Genomic DNA, 17,151 nt, shown 5'->3' on the forward strand with positions numbered 1-17,151 from the left:
ACCCGTAAACTGAGACAGAGAATTCACAGCTATGACGTGCATAGAGTTAAATCCATCAATAAAAACCGGCTCTTAGAGAAATGGATGAATCACTTTCACAACAAGCAAAATTAGCCCCTTTGGCTAAGGTTCTGTGTTTCGTCAACACCACCTAATGTGATGATGACGTCTAGTTCCTTTCTACAGTAGAGACCTGTCTGATGGCAAAGGAGATCACATTGATCCTGCCAGATATCTGCAACCAGTTACTCACTCACTTAATTTCCTTCCTTACATTTTCTTTCCCTCACCTGATTTGCATCTTTTATATCCCCCCACTCCCTTCGGTCCCACTAGTCCCCTGTGAGCATGCTCTCTCTCAGAACCTGTAAGAAGAAAGCTTTTCCTGGGTACATATTATTTAATTCAGATCAGTCTGTGTCTATCCTTTCACTTTGCTCTCTCTCATTCTCTGTCTCCTATTAATCCTGAGCTCATCAGACTTAAACCCATCATGTCCTCTGCTCACCATTACAGTACAGGCTACTAGCACTTTTAAAAATACAAATTTCTCCTCTAGAATCAGTCTGGCTAGGTCATTAAGAAGTCAGTTTGGTTTTCCTCATTTTTGTTTCCTCCTAGCTTGTAACAGGAGAAGGAACCAAGGCACCACCTCTCCTTCTGTAGTGTTCTGGCCAAGGCTAGGAAAAGCTATGCAGGTGAATGGGAGGCAAGGAAAACAATATCCCAGGTGAATTACTTCTCAGCTTGTGCTGGATTCTCATTTCCCAGCAGTAGGGAAGCTCATATCCAAAGCCCTGGCTGTCTGCTTCTTATCCAACGGTGATGCTGCTCTGCTCTAGGAGTGCAAGGCCTCGGCATCCCTTTAGTACATGGCAGTATCTAGGGCAGCTCTTACTGGGGGTGTGAGAGGTGAGGGGGGGGTACCCTCACTTCCAAACACACTGACCCTGTTTCCCTCCCAGGCCAATGAGCGCCCAGGCGGGGTCAGAAGAGGAGGGAAAAGAGCCCAGACATTTTCCTCATCACCCCCACTCCCCACACACACCTAGACCCCCCAAAAATCCATTTGTGAATGGCTCTCCTCCAGGGATAAGATTGTCCCTCAACGTCCCAGGGGCAGGGAAGAAACAGCATAAAGAGAGGGGACCCCCAAACACCCCAGCACCAATGGGCACGCCACCCCCTCCAGGGACCTGGGCAGCCTCTGAGCCTCTTATGGAGGGTGAAAGGGGCAACTCCTAACTACCAAAGCCTGAGAAGTGATGCCTCACCTCCAGTACTGCCCCCTCCACCCAGGAGAACAGGCATGTCAGTCCGGCTCCTTCCACCCCCCTGTCCCCCCCCCCCCCCCGTATAATCCTAATCCCAGGCAGTTCTGGCGGGCAGCCGGCGGGGAGGGAGGAGAGCCGGGACCCCGAGGAGAGCCGGCAAGGAGCTGGCCAGGGCACGGGGGTTCAGCAGCACTCACCCACGGGAGCTCGACTCAGCCCAGTTGGTGCGGGGAGGTTGGTGCAGCTCCGGGCTGTCTCCGGAGGAGGATGCAGGAGCTGCGCCCGGCTGGGGTGGGGGTTGCAGCACCTGCAGCCCAAGGATCCCGAGGATGGAGAGGATGAGCTCGGCTGGAGATGGGGCGGGTGGCAGCTCCGAGCTCCTGCTGCCCGCGCAACCGGCGGGGGAGGGGGCCGGGCTTGCAAAGCGCCGCCCGGGGTGGAGGAGGCTGCAGCAGCTGCTGGTGCCTGGCGAGGGGCGTTAGCCGCTCCTGACGCCCGCGGGCTGGGGGGTCCGCGTCCCGCACCGGCAGCTCCTGTCGGCCTCTCGCCGGCCGGCAGGGAGGGGGAGGCCAGGCGCTGCAGCTCCTCAATTATTCAGCGCGCCCCATCCCCGCCCCGCCGCCGCCACGTGATCCGCGCAGCGCGGCCAGAGCCGCCGCCACAGGCGTGATGCAGCCGGGCGCCCCCGCGGAGCAGCAGCAGCGGCACTGGGTGACGGGTTCCCGGGGGCTCTGGGCAGGGGGGGGACCAGCTGCTGCCCCCATTGGCGGCCCTGCACCCCTTAGACTCCCTGGGGGTCCCGGCTTAGCCCCCCATCTACAGGGGCGTGGGGTCCCTGCCTGAGCCTCCCATGCAGGGGGGGCTGGGATGGTGGGGGGAATCCCAGTGGATTCCCATCTAATGGGAGGGAGTCTGAAAGGGGGCGTACTCCTGCCTCTGTCCCCACCCCATCAGCCTGGGGGAAGCCTGGTGCTAGGGCTGGGAGGAGAGCAGAAGGGAACAGGTCCAGGAGTTTTACTTGTCCCTGTATCACGCTCCGACCTCAGATTTCTCCACTAACCCCCTCTGTGAGCCAACCTCCTACCTCAGGAGTGAAGCATGTCATCACTCATGCTGTGATACGCTATGAAGCTCAGTGCTGTACACTGCCTCTACAAAGCAAATGGTACGCCCTGTATAATCTCTTCTCACGAAAATGGCCATTCATCATTTTCCCCATCAATCACAGGTTTCTGGGCAGCATCCGATCCCGTTGAAAATGCTAGTGAGAACTAATGTCTGATACATTTCCCCACATACATAGATATTTAGGACTAAATCCTGCAGGTATGTAGTGTAAACGCCCACTGAAAGCAATGGAGAATTTCCTGGGTAAGGACTGCAGTTTTCTCTAGCTGCCAAGGTGTGATGGGTCTGGCATGACAACTACGGTAGAGGAAATCCCATAGCCTGCTGCAGAAAGAGCCTTTTCCAAATTAACTTGCAATTGAAAAATGGTCAGGGCTATAAAACGTACTTCCCAGAGATTGGCTAAAAGTAGACAATTCAGATCAAGATTTTGAACACCTCAAACATGGGGAAGTATTTGGTGAACATAAGAATGACCAAACCGGTTCCAGCATCGGGCAGTCAGAGGCTTAGGGACACCTAGAGCATGGGGTTGCATCTCTGACAATCTTGGCTAAGAGCCACTGATGGACCCTACCCTCCATGAACTTATCTAATTCTTTTTTGAACCCATGTTGGCCTTCACAACATCCCTGGCCATGAGTTCCACAGGTTGATTGTGCATAGTGAGAAGAAGCACTTCCTTATGTTTGCTTTAAACCTGCTGCCTATTAATTGGGTGATCCCTGGTTCTTGTGTTATGTGAAGGGGTAAATAATTCCTTATTCACTTTCCCCACACCATTCATGATTTTATAGATCTCACGTTCTGTTCAATCCCCTTTGTACTTTGGGAATGTTTACAAATGTCAGTTTTCATCAAATGCTCTGAATTCTAATGTCGTCCATTCCCAGCCACATATGTTGGATTGGTGCCAGAGGTAAGGAAGTGAAGAGGAGTTGCTCTTTTCCCTCCAAACTCTGAAAGAAAAATAATTCATCAGTAAACCCAAGAATGTGGCCTTTCTGCCTCCCCTCCCTTTGAGAAGCCAGGCACTTCCCTTGCTGAACCTGCTGGAGGCTGTCTTAGTGCCAGTGGCTCTCCGCAATTACCCTAAGTGATCCACTGGCAATAGATATAGCTTTCCAGTGGTTCTAGAGGTTGTAACACCATAAACTAAGCAGTATTCCCTGTGGCTGTTCAAGTGAAGGCCATTATTTCACAACCCCCCACCAGTCCCAGAGCTCGTGTCTCCCTTCATCAGTCATAGAATATAGAATCATAGAATATCAGAGTTGGAAGGGACCTCAAGAGGTCATCTAGTCCAACCCCCTGCTCAAAGCAGGACCCAGGTTTGGTGGGTTCAATCCTGAAATTCACCCTCTTCTTCCTGGCTTTATCTCCCATTCCCCAAACCCTCAAAGCTTCATATTGCAGCCATCGTCCTCCCAACTAAGGAACACTAGACAGGATTCCCTTTCAGGCCATTTGGTCAGCCGGAGACGTCATCACTGAGTGACGCAAAACATTTCTTTCCTGCAGCACTACCAAAACCTGTGAGATCAAGATGCATAGAAGTTTGGAACACTCATTAGCCCACTCGCAACTGGCAGTTTTGCAAACACTGGTGGATTTTGTTATCTCCTTTATTCTTTGGTTGCACTAGAGCAAACTTCAGAGCTGGAGTTGCCACTCTTTCTGTGTCTCTATTGTTTCCCTTGCTCTCCCATTCTATGTTGCTGTCCCTTCCTGTTTGTTTATTGTTTATATATATACCTCCTTCTAATGCACCCCTCCTGCCCCAGCTGTTTTGCTCAGTGTATGGACAAGAAAGTGAAAATATACTGTATACAATTGCTGGTCTCTGATCTTGTCGGTTACACTTTCCTGCTTCTACTCAGACTAGTGTAAAGCAGGAGAGGAACAAATCAAAGTGAATGAAATTTACTCCTCCTCTTGGTACTCTGTATCGATATGCAGCTCTTCTAAGAGTGTTGTGGATTATAGTTTACAGTGTGCCTTTTATGCTCATGTCAGATTCCTTTGTGGCTGCTCAATGTGTGACTAAGTGCTACTAGAATATGTATTTCTTCAAAGATTAAGTTATTGTCACCAGTTCAGGCCACATTCTGCTCTGAGTTTCCCTGAGAATAAAGCCAGAGTAATTCCACGGAGTTTAACTAAATTTCTCTAGATTTAGGCTGATGTAACAGAGAGCAGAATTATGGCCTCAGAAGGCCCCGTGGCAACAGTATATTTTTTGCACCCTTGGTACGTTTCAGCTTGGTATGTTAGTTTGGTTGAAGTCTAAAAAGAGAGACCACTCTATACATTTTAGGGCCAAATCCATATAACATGTGAGTTCTGGATCATTGTCCAATAGCTGATCATTTTTAATCCTAGCCCTTCTGTGCCTGCTCTCTCCCATTGCTTTCACTCGGTTGCACAGCAGCTCTCCAGTCTCTATTGCAACTCAGTTCCTTGTCTGTTTCCTGTACCTTTGCCAGTGTTTCACCCCACACTAGCTATGACTAGCTATCCAGACCACCACCGTATGCTGTTGAAGGGGTGAGGGCTTTGTCTGAGATCCGAGGCCCAGTTAAGATCTTCCTGATTAAAACTTTTAATTCCTCTAGTTTCTTAACTTCAAATTTCATTGGAAGCTAGAATTTCTCTGGCTGCTGTGGTCTGTAAACTACATTTGGCGCTGTCAGGCAGATAAGAATGTCCATGCTAGTTCAAACCAATGGTTCCTCTAGTCCAGCTTCCTGGCTCAGAGAGTGGTCAGTGAAAGATCCTTCAGTGGAAGGTACAAGAATTCCCATAATGGCCAATTATGCACTAATATGCCTATGGCAGAAGTTTACTCTTAACCCCAGGTAGTTAGCAGTTTATATCCTGAAGCATGATTTCTCTTAAACATTTTTATCATATCTATTGTAACAGTGGATAATATTTTTCCCATTCACTGAAAACGTCTAATCCTTGTTTTGAATTCTACTAAGCTGTTGGCCTCAATAACACCTTGTGGCAGTGAGTTCCAAAGGCTAAACAAACATTTTGTCATTTTGTTTAGCAGGTTTAAACATATTGCCTTTTTAATTTCATGGGGAAGGAGGCCTCCTTGTTCTTATATTGTGACACTGAATAAGGATAAACCCGAACATCCAGTTAATGTTTTGTCCTTCATTCATTATTTTGTTTACCTCTATCATGTCCCTTTTTATCTGCTCCATAACTGAATAATCCTAATCTTTTACATCTCTCGGTACCATCAACTCTCTGGATTATTTACTTGTTTTATTAATTTAGGGCCACACAAATAATCTTAGCATGTTTACCTTTTAGCTCCTCAAGGCCTTTCAATATCCTCTCTTCCCAGAGCTTCTTTCCCTGAAGGCAATTCCTCAATCCAAGGCTAGTCCTGATTACTTCATCCTGCTCTCTCTACCTTGGAGTGGTTCTTTGAGTTACTCATCATCAAAGCTGACCGGCTGCTCCATATTGGCTCACCGCACTGTTCATTGAGCTTTCTCTGTTAAACTCCACTGATATTTTTCCTCTTTTGGTGACAACTCCTCTCTCCTCCACGTGCCTTAGAGTTGTTTTCTTTCAACTATTCATAATCCAGACCTGTCTCAGAACTCGGTGCCTTGATAATCCTTTTGCTAATGTTCTGGCCTGCCTCACCTCCCGCTTCTTACTGAAGAAGCCTGATGCAAGGATGGAGGGATAACATAAACTCTGTTCTATTCCCAGTTCCAGGTTGAATGAAATGCTTTTACACCTTATTACAAATAAACTGGAGGTTGGGGGAGTTTTGCACTGGGATTTGAGACCTACTCCTGTGGGTGCCCACTCATGGTGCCATTGTCTTCTAAAATACACCTCTACCCTGATATAACGCTGTCTTCGGGAGCCAAAAAATCTTACCGCATTATAGGTAAAACCGCGTTATATCGAACTTGCTTTGATCCGCCGGAGTGTGCAGCTCTGCCCCCCGGAGCACTGCTTTACTGCGTTATATCCGAATTCGTGTTATACCGGGTCGCGTTATATCGGGGTAGAGATGTACCAATATTCAGCACATGTAGATTTCTTTACATTCACAGATCTCAAAGCATTTTTTTGGCTGGGAGTTTCAAAGAAGCCTAAATGAGTTAAGTGCCCTGCTCCCACAGAATTGCAATCACCCCGTGTGCTTTGACAGTAGGTTGGGGAAATGTGCTCCATGAAGAACCCTCTCTGTCTGTTGGTTTTTATACTGCCACCTGCCCCCATAATATCTGTTTCAGCACAGATACATTTTCACCACTTGAACATAGTCTCATGAGCCATTTTAAATGAACATAGAGAAATAGTTCAACCATGGGGCCAGGCCTTGTGACAGTTTACACCCCATCTAAGCCCACTGATTTTGGTAGGGTGGTGCAGTGTATACATCACTGCAGAGGTTGCCACTTATTCCATGCTTGATTGCAACCTTTTTGTCCTCAATATAAAGGATATCAGGGCTGCCATAGCAAATATTTATCCACTCTGTTTGAATGAAGCCTGCACACTTTGCCACAAGGACTCATTCATGCTGGGTAATAGCGTCTGTGCAAATATACAGCAGAGGACAAGACAGAAATAGCGAGGGAAAGGGTGATTTGGGATCAGGACTGCAGCACAGAGGAAGGCAAGATGACAAAACAACAGGCAGAAATGTAAAAAGATCATTACAGGGGTGTGTGCATGGTTGGAAGGACTGAACAGAGGGTTGGGAGTTAGCAAGTCCTGACTCTGTCACTGAATCTCTGTATGACCTTGGGCAAGTCACTTAGGGCTTGTTTACATGGAGACATCCAGGAAAATTAATCCAAATTAGCTAAAGGTGTGAATTTGAAGTGGATTAGTTAAAATGTATTAAAACCTAGTGTTAGCACATTTATCCAGAATTAAAGTGGCCTTCTATGTAAGTGGATTGGTGGCCATGGGGTAAATTAAACTAAAACAAATTAAGGCCACTTTAATTCTGAAATTCAAACTTTTAGTTAATTCAGACTAATTTTCCTGGATGTCCCCATGTAGACAAGCCATTATGTTCTCTGCCTCATTTCCTCATCTGTAAAATGGGAATAATAACAATACTTCCTTTATTACCTTGTGAGGATTAGTTAGCAGGGCTGTTGTGAGGATTAGTTAGAGAGTGACGGTTTCAAGCTGTGAATGGATAAATGCTAAGTCGTATTAATATGCAAATCAACAGCATCTGAGGGAAGATTGCTCTGGGCATTTTATTGTCTGAATGGGTGAATAGTATAGGTCTGGTATTTTCTTTTTTATTGCCTGCCTTAATAAGCCAGTTGATATTTATCTGAAGAGCGGAAGAGGCATCTTAAATGTTTTTTCATCTATTCAAGAGCTTTGAAAGGGTCTACAGTTAAACTGAATGTAAACCTAATAATAATAATACTATGGGAAGAGTTATTAGTGAGACTGATTACCACATTACCAGCTCTCTTATAATATTATTGGGTCTGATCTTATTGAGCTAAGGGAGCAACTTCAGCAGCCCAAGATAGCATATATGTTGTCATAATACATAGTCTCCAGTCATCTGGGGTGAAATCCTGCCCTCTTTGAAGTCAGTGGGAGTTTTGCCATTGGCTTCAGTGGGGTCAGGATTTCACCTCTGCGCTCCGCTGGCCACAAACATGAGAAAGTCATGGACTTTTTGTTAATAATGATGCTAATGCCTTATTATTTATAATTGCTATCTATCATGCTACCTCGTTGCACGTATCCACTGTTTGCTGTCTGGCAAGTAATTACCACTAGAAAAAGCAGGCTTGAAGGCACAAACTCAGTCACGTTTTTAATTTGCATTTCATTTAAAACATACAGGACCCACCCCCTATTGCTTGGCTAGTGTTGATTTGCTCTGAGGAAAGATTGACATTTTTAGAGCGCGCTATCTTTTAGTGCAGTGCATTCACTTCATGAGCACCAATCTGTTTATGTAGAAATCATTTATTATGCAATCGCTGTGAAGAAATGATCAGAAGCAATTAGAATGCCAGTGACTGATTCTTTATGTTTGATGAGTCAGGCCACTAGTTTGACAAATGTTCTTACGCTAATTTGGCCCAAAACTTACTCAGCAGGATAATTCAATGAATAGCAGTAGCTTCTGGACATCTGTTGCAAAGTCCAGATAGCTATGCGTTTGAACAGAGACCAGATGGATGCCTTCATAGTAACAGTTATTTTTAGAAACATGGCCAGAATGCTTGTGCACTGGTTTTATGTCACATTTTAAAAAATGCTTCAGTTAAAAACTAGATACTCCTGACTCCCCTCGGAGGAGCGTAATCGGATGTATAAATGCTGGGCCAGGCAGGAAGGGGTTAAAGTGTTGCTATGGGCTGGAGTGACCCTGCCTTGGTGCACCTGCAAGTCATCTCAAGAATGGAGGAGGAGGTCAAGAGGAGGGAAGCTCAGGTCAACAGTGGGCAGATGTGGGAGGAGAGCAAAATGCTGAGCTTCCCAGTTCCCAGGGAGAGGCCTTGTGGAGGGCAGAGTCTGGTCCTTTGCCTGAAAGAAGGCCAAGTCGCCTGAGGCAAAGGGGGCTATAGCCTATTCCTCTGCTGTTGAAACAGCAGGTTTCAGCCAGCCCAAGGCCCCTCTAAAAGCAGAGCGACCCGTGACCTGGCTGAGATTAACTGTATATTTCCTTTTCCTTCATTTCTTTTGCTGCTTCTAAACTGTTTGTTTGTTCCCTGTGATCCGGAAAGGGGTGAGCATCCCTAGGGACTTGGCTGGAGGGCTGAGACTCTGTCCCCTTTGGAGTGCTCCTGATCGCTCCCACTGGAGTGATTGCACCTGGAGTGCTGTTGAAGGACCAGGTCGTAGTGGTGGGAATGATAATGTAGCAATAAGGAGAGGAATTAAATCTTTCTATCTCATCTTCTTATATTGACTAGTGACGTGATGGATACCAGAGCAGCAGAATGATGGTCTTGTGGTGAAACCCCTTGACTGGGACTTGAGAGATCTGAGTCCAGTTCCTGGTTCTGCCACAGACTTCGGTGCCTATATTCCCCATCTGTAAAATGGGGATAGTCTTTCGTTTTTGCCACACTTAGTTTACCTTGTCTGTTTAGACTGTAAGTTCTTCAGGGCAGGGACTGGCTCCTACTGTGTGTCTGTACAGTGCCTAGCACCATGGGGTCCTGATCTCCATTGGGGCTTCTGTGTGCTATTTTAATACAAATAATCCAGCATTGACCTTCCTATAATTCTGGTGTTAGGGAAAGACCAGGATTTGGATAGTTCACAGTGGATACCCTTAAAGTCTTCATTTATCAAGAGTTAACACACTTAGGTGTGTGAGTCATTTGCGCCACATAAGTGTGCATAGAAAACAAATAAAAGGGATTATGAATACCATTGAAATGAATATCTGAGAATACACTTTGCAGTTTTTGCCCCAATCTAAAAAGGAAAGGTTGATATCTCATGCAGAATGATTGAAGGTGTGTTGATGACAGGGGCTGTAGCCCACGAAAGCTTATGCTCAAATAAATTTGTTAGTCTCTAAGGTGCCACAAGTACTCCTGTTCTTTTTATATATCTTCTGGATTTTTATCTTGAATTCTGTCCATTTAAATATTTGTTACAGGGCCATTGAGGGAGTGAGATTTTAAGAAATCTAAATAAGTTCATTCTGTTATAGTCTTTGGTCACTAATGAATATCTAGCCGTACGTAGCTGTGTTACAGGTAGGCTTGGCAGAATTTGATGTTTAAAAATATAAATTTGATGAATAATATTGACATTCATTTTAAGCATTTTTCCTATTTTTATCTATTTTGAATGTTCACGGGTTTTGGAAATTATCAGGGGGTCAGACAATAATTATTGAATGACAGCAGATGTTGAGATTCAAAAAGTTAAAGCTTTATAAACATTAAAACATAAACTGTCAACATCACATGTCAAAATATACAAGGTAAACATCCTTAAATCGAACTCTAACACGTTCTCAAGCAACGTGTGTATGTACATTTTGATTATTATCAAAATATTTTCGAGTGTGTGTGTGTGTGTGTGTGTGTCTCTGTGTGTGTGTGCAGTGAAATCGACGTTCACCCACATTTACCAAGAAGAATCTAATTCTTCCAAGCCTAGTTATGGGCACGTCTGGGGGAGTGTGGCTCGAAGGCCCAATCTGGGGGGGAGGGGAGTAAAGTTCAAGGCCAACAATGGAGGGAGGGGCAATCAGAGAGAGAGTGATGTAGAAAACACATGATACACAGATGGATTTTGCTTCCTTTTGACTCTGCCATTAATTTTGTTATGACTCTATGGTCACTTGGATGCTGTGTTCTGTGGCTTTATGCGATGCACAGGCATATTATGCTGCTATATTTGGCAGCAAAAAACTACTCAGCTACAGACTTGTGGTTTTATTTGTTGTTTGTTTTTTAACTACTTGCCCCTAGCTGGGGTGGATGCAGGGCAACATGTTTGACTCAAGGCAATGGAAAGGGTTGATCCATCCCTGGTGAGCAGAATCTTTGACAGATTGTTTACTTTTTTTTAATGTGCATTATAAACCTGCAATAGCAAGAAGCTCGGCTGCATAGAGGAAATGGAGATCTAACCTGTGCAGAGAAAAGGTTAGGATCAACTCTGTCTTAAATGATGAGGACTCAGAAATCACTACCAGATGCTGTTTGTATGACAGACACCAGTCTTGATAGGACCACGGAGACTGAGGAGATGGGCGGCGACAAAGCCTGCCTGCCACACCCGGATGAAGTGATGTACTGTATTCGGTAAGAGGAAAGAGAGAATGCTACAGTCAGTGTTACAGTGGCTGGGCTCCTCTGTAGATTTGTAGGCTGAGTGCAGGGTAGTTTAAAATGAGCTGGTTTATGTTCTTATCATCAGAGGCTACAGTTGGTTAGCACTGTGTTAAGTGTCTATTAAATGGCTTTCCCTATGTTAATAATACTTAGCTGTTATACAGTGCTATCCATCTGTAGATCTCAAAGTGCCTTACAAACGTGGGTCAGCATTGTCACCCCCATTTTACTGACAGGGAAAGAGAGGCTAAGTGACAGAGCTATTAATAGAAACTGGGTGAATTCCTGGCCCCATTGATTTCAATGGGAATTTTACCATTGATTTCATTGGGGCCAGGATTTTACCCCAGATCCCCTGACTCCACTTCTGTGCTGTAGCTACCATATCACATTAGTCGGAGAAGGGATTCTTCATCGAAACAAGCCTGAACTTCAGATTCAGATCCAAATGTACAGCTCAGGTCCATCTATCGTATTTATTTTGGCCTCTTTAGTATCTGGAGGGGAGCCGGTGATGTGTGTTTAAATGAGTGGTGGCCATGGAGTAACATAGCCATCACCTTCAGTACTCCTCGTCCTTCAGCATATAAACAGATGAGTTAACCCAAGGGCAAGTTCAGATAATGGCCAGTGCAATATGAACCTGAATGTCTGCGTCATGTGAGGTGGATGTGAGGGGGGACATGTGATCTCACTTATCACCAGAATCTCTAGGGCCGGGCAGTTGAGGAAAGGTGTTGGTGTGGCCTGGTGGTTATAAAAAAGCAGCATATTTCCCAGCTTGACTCTCCCTCATGTATTCAGACTCAGAGTGCAGCAGGGATGCAGATAAATGTTTTGAGGATATAGTGCCTGCTTAGAGAGAGCGAGAACTAAGGGGGATTAAATGATTCAATGTTATGATGCTGCAGAGTGTAATTTAAAGGATCAGATACCTTTTTTTCCCCTTAATCACAAAAACTGCTTTAAAAATGCAGTCTGTTGCCTCTCAGTTTTCTTCAGTAAATGGTTTGGTATTAATTTATTGGTCCATTGTTTCTGTTCATGGTAGCAGAAAGATATGACCTGTCAAAACAGCCACATATATACCTGGCAAATTGTCTTCTTCAAATGAAGACTTTTTAATCAAGTGAAATGTGGACCAAATCCTACCATTGGATATATGTATTCAGTTCCCACTAACATCAGTTAGAACTGCAAGTGTGCAACTGAGGGCAGAATTTGTTTATTTATACTTATTTGGTTTGAGAATTAACAGTTTAGGTATCAGACCACAAGAAGGATTTCTATAAACATCACAGCTTTTGCAGCTTATAGGAACTATCTCACTTCTGTCTAATTGTGTAGCTATGGATCATGTCTTTAAAGGAATTATTAATGCAAGTCTACTCCCAGTGATCTTACAGCAATCTGCTTTGGATTTCATGGATCATACAATCTGCTTAAAGGGACACATTCAAAAGAAACAAAACATTTTCTTACCAATAATCTTAGATCAATTAAAGTGAAAACTTTACAAATCTAATTTTCTTCCTTTTGGTTTGACGTTTTGCACAATTAAAAGAGATTAATCAGTTTTACCTCCCTCCCCTCCTCCCCCCTCCCCCCGCAACGTGATGGGTTGCAATATTGGGGTTGCACATCCCACAGGGAGGTGTTTGTTTAGCACCTAGCATAACGGGGTCCTGGTCCATGACTGAGACTCCTAGTGACTACTGCAATACACATTAATAATATAAAACTTTTCACTTAAATTAAAAAAAGAACAACTCTGATTTTTAAAGGTTCTATTTATTCGTTCTATTTTAATGAACACATTTCAAATGTTGTATCAAATCTGCCAGGCAGTATTTATTTAAATGGCTTTGCATTGATCTCTCACTTAGAGGTTTTCAGGATTTGTTTGGTGGAGGATGCATCATTTATGTTTTTGGTTCTGAATTCATCCCGGGTGTAATGAAATTGAGTTCTCTGGAGTCACAGCCTGGAGGAATTTAATCATAATATCAAATCAGTGTGTTACTTAAAATATTCTAAAATTTGAGGTTCACATCCAATTTGAATTGATGTAAAACACATTCTGTAATTGTTTAATGGCAGCACTGGATTCTGGCGACTGAGTGTTTATCCTGATCCAGTGAGGCGATGTGTCCATCTGCAAGTACTTGTGTACACTGCAGGTTTGATGATTTTTCCATCCAAAGAAGATTGTTTTGTGTATCTTTTTAGTGTTATCTGTATATTCAGTAAAGCTGGGCGGAGAATTTGGCTTCAAATTTCCACTTTGCAGTATGCATGGGAAATTAGTCTATTTCCTTTTTTAGCACGCATGTGATGTGAAAGCCACTCATGGCTCTGCTGCAGTCAGTAATTGTTTCATGTCTTATGGAAATGTGTAATTCTAGAGGGAACCATTTGAATTGATATTTAAGCAGAAGCTTGTCAGATGTCAGCAATGACTTCAGTGAAAATCTCCCCACCCCGATATTAATGCAGCTTCTGTAAATCCTTTAGTTTAAAAAGGTGGTAATGCTTTAGGGCTCTATTTTGACACAAGGACTCATCCCATAGTAAGTGGCAGCATATAGCTGTCACACTCCAGGAGCCTCCCAAAGAGGAAATTGTAGTTCAGCGAGTTACAATTCTCCCCTGCTTCCCCCTTGCTTCTGGCAGTAGTAACGTACTGCTAGCCTATATTACCAGTGAACTACTACCCTCCTTCACCTCACATTGGTTCACCGGTATAGGTCAATGAGTGTTGGGGATGGAGTCTATCCATTATCCACCCATTCCCGCCCACATCTTGCTTAGCTGCTCTGGGACCAGAATAAGTGGTGTATATCTCACCATCCTCCTGCATAGCCAGACACAAGGTCTACGTAGTAAATCTAAGACTATAAGTGAGTTCTTACTCCCCTGCACGAGTGTGTATCCAACTTACAAGCTAGCACTTAGAACAGGGGTGGGCAAACTTTTGGCCTGAGGGCCACATCGGGGTTCCAAAAGGGTATGGAGGGTATTAAATTGCTCCCGGTAGAAATGTGCTCTGGCTTTATACTCGGGGAAACTCAGAGCAGAAAGTCACACAAGGAAGGCTGTGACACAACAGGGGACTGAAGCCAGATCTCCCAAGTCCCAAACTAGTGCTTTAATCACTAGACTACCCTTCTCCTGTAAAGTTGGTATCTTTATACTGGTATCTGGGGGAGAGGGTGGATCAAAAGTTATTGGGCTGTGTTGGGACATACTGATCATTTCCATGATGCTAGGCAAAGGCAAACAGACCGTATGAAGTTGTGTGAGCTAGCTGTTGTGTGTGTGTGTGTGTGTGTGTGTGTGTGTGTAAATAGTCGGAGAGTACCCAAAACAGTGGAGGGGCTTTAAAAATAATTCAGAATAAATAACTAAATGAGCCAGATGTTTTATCTATAAAAATGACATCTTAGGTTGCTGTGTATTTCTTTTAATAATTTAAAGTAATTCAAACTCATGGTGCCTTTTCTTCTTTTTGTATATTGAGGCAAATAAGGCAAACAGTAGCATGCTAAAGCAGAGATGCGGATCATAGTTATAAATATAGTTCAGGTGAGCTTCTGCGGCTTTGAACGGGTGGCATTTTACTCTGGAGGATCTCAGTGCAATTTACCTTACATTATGTAGGTCATGTGCCAGTTAACAATAAGACACTGATATTTAAGCAAGTGGAAAAAGAAGGGAATGCTGAGGAAGTTATTTTTTCCCATAATGTGTAAATAGTGGTGAGAAATAATCCAGTATGCAAAATAAATTAAACTGTTCAGTTAGGTCTCATACTTGAAGGGAAAAAAAAAAGCGCAGGGTATTTTAAGAAATGTTTTCTGAGGATGGGTCAAATTTATCCCGGGTATAATCATTGAAGCCACTGGAGTTGCACCTGCTTCCATCAGGGCTGGATTTGACCCATTCTGATTTTTATTATTATATTATTATTATTTATTATGTCCTGTACATTAACTTTTCACCTTTTCAAAGCTACCTCTTAAAAAAATCACATCAGAAGAAAAATCAGATGAGAATTTTCAGCAGATGAGTTAATGTCTGTTTTGGAAAGTTAACCTTTATTTCAGATGTTTTCCGAATCACAAAACTAGTGACAAATTGAGCTGGAAACATGGTTGAACAAGCAGCCACTACAGCCTTCTCCATAAGGAGCATGTAAAAAAGTGAAAGGCATTTTTTTAGTACAGTGAAAATGGGTTTCAATTAAAAACCATTAGGAATGAGTGAGTAATTTCTTAATGCATTCAGTCTGTAAACGAGAAATGAAAACATAAATTAGACAAGCCAGATTAATCCTTGGTGCATTCTCACTGTCTATAGAAAACATACACAGTACTGCTTCCATTTAAAAACACATGAACGAAAAGCTAAACAACAGGAGATCTATGTTTATCTCCGTGACTTAAGAGATCAGAGATCGGCTTACACCATGAAGCATGAGATTCAATTACCCTTATCTTAGTCTGTATAACTAACTGCTTGTCATAAAATTGTCCCTGCTCCAGCACAGAGGTGAATGGAACCCCATTTCCATCCCTCTCTCTATCTAGGTCTACAGTAATCTCCAGGACCCAGCAAGGAGTGGGAGGAAGAGAGAAAGATGATGTTCATTTACATAAGCTTCATTTCTTCTCTAAGCAGCTCCGTGGCTGCTGGCTGTGCGGTGAGCAGATCCCCGTTATGTACCTGCTAGTAGAGTAGAGGAAATATAGGCACAGTTGAATGGCTTTGAGCTCTTCCTTTGCAACATCAAAAGTAGACCTGCCGGTCAGCCATCTGAGTTCTGAGAACTCTCTGAGCATGTGGAATCCCCTTGAGATCAATGGCAGTGTGCTGAGGGGTGGGAACAGTGTGCAGAAACCCAGGGCAGGGAGTTTAAAATACAGGAGCAGTAAAGAAAAGGCAGAACACTCTAATCAGCTGAGGAGGTGCATAATGTACCACAAAGTTATGGGTGGAACCTCTAATTTGTAATGTTCATCATTATCTCTTACACACACATTGTCATAAGCAATTAACATATGGTAATGCTCTGTTATTATCATAGATTCTTATAAAAATTCCTAATTTTTTACCCAATTTTTTCCCCTAATTTGTTCCTATCTTCTTTGTGATAGGTGAAAACTAGATGTTCAGCCAGTGTGTATAGTGTTGGCCCCTATTTGCATCCCTGCCAATTAAAGGTATTTCACTGCAACGCACAATAAAAATTTCACAGCAAGCAGTGGAGATTACAACATATAAATCGGAAATCAGTGTGCTTGTATTGTGCTAGGGTACGGCACTCTAGCTAATATTTGAAAGATTCATGTGCAACAGACCTGCCAGAGATGTGCTGTGCGTATTAAGGTCAGAGGGGGGAAAATTTGGAAATGGCACCTATCAAGTGCCAAAGAATATAGGTGGTTGCCACTGACCTCTTTATAACTGCACCATTCAAAAGTGACATTTCTTTTTTGTGAATTGTCACTCAGACATCTCTGCTCTTCCCTGGTTCAAAGTAACATCCCCTGTATTTGACAGTCCTGTTATGAAAGTGCTATGGTCATGTTTTCAAACATTGATGCTTAGCCTGCACCTGAAAAATGTGTGCCTTCACTTGTACGAATGGACATTATGCTGAAGAGTGAGTGGCTGTCTCTTAGTTTTCTAATCTTCAAAATAGGGTTAATAATACCTGTAGCGAAACACAGGGGTCTTGTGAGAGTAAATTCACTAATATTTGTAAGGCATTTTGGAGATCCTTAGATGGAAGGTGCTATATAAGGGCAAAGCATTATTGTAATTTAATGACTGTCATTTTAAAGTATGGTTCTCCTCTGAAAAGTGACTATGCAAAAATGGCATCTACTTATACATAAGGGATTAGACCTCTT

The 17,151-nt window shown here is 43.6% G+C and overlaps 1 protein-coding gene across 1 annotated transcript in view; it reads right to left on the minus strand.

Moving 5' to 3' along the window:
* The window catches only part of SLC7A14 (solute carrier family 7 member 14), a 72,264-nt gene extending 70,507 nt beyond the window's left edge, over positions 1 to 1,757 (minus strand). Inside the window, exon 1 of the mRNA XM_034782189.1 lies at positions 1,472 to 1,757. The gene's annotated coding sequence lies outside the window, so the exon portion shown is untranslated. The remainder of the gene's footprint in view (positions 1 to 1,471) is intronic.
* Positions 1,758 to 17,151: the final 15,394 nt, after the last annotated feature.

Source organism: Trachemys scripta, chromosome 9 (assembly GCF_013100865.1).
Source record: "Trachemys scripta elegans isolate TJP31775 chromosome 9, CAS_Tse_1.0, whole genome shotgun sequence".
NCBI classification, from domain to species: domain Eukaryota; kingdom Metazoa; phylum Chordata; order Testudines; family Emydidae; genus Trachemys; species Trachemys scripta.